A 611-nucleotide genomic window follows, 5' to 3' on the forward strand; every position below is an offset into this window, starting at 1 on the left:
AGATCTTTTGACCGCATAAATGCGTCTTTAATTTATTCTTAATTGGATTTGATACCTTATTAGGGAGTTATTGACTAATTATATTTCTTTTTTGACTATTGAGTAATTATATTATTATTATTACGAGGGAGAATGATTATAGAGTGAAATAAAAAATAATATTGTTTTAGAAAACTTGACATAATTAAAGGAAGGTAAACAAGAAGAAACAGAAATGGACTTTTTGGGGAATAATGATGGGGAGTCAAAAAGCTAGCTACTACACATTTTATTATTATTATTATTAAATCCATTAAAATCCGAGAAATCTGATGATCCCTGAATCTATTTTCATTTTCCACTCAAAATATTAGTACTAGCTACCACATACCATATATAGCTTGCAATAACCATAACCTGGTCAATTCTCTCTCACTCACTGCATTCTCTGCTAAAAAGAAGGGAAAAAAGCGTAACTGCATTCTCTTGGTATTATTCTCTTCTCTCGATGCTTCTCAATTCTCATAATTCTTTTTAATTCATTTGTTTATGTTTTGCGAGAAAGTTATTTAATTTAATTTATTTGTTCTCTAATTCAATTAATAAAATATATTAGACAAGTAGCACTCCTT

This window comes from Arachis ipaensis, chromosome B08 (assembly GCF_000816755.2).
Source record: "Arachis ipaensis cultivar K30076 chromosome B08, Araip1.1, whole genome shotgun sequence".
Taxonomy (NCBI): Eukaryota; Viridiplantae; Streptophyta; class Magnoliopsida; order Fabales; family Fabaceae; genus Arachis; species Arachis ipaensis.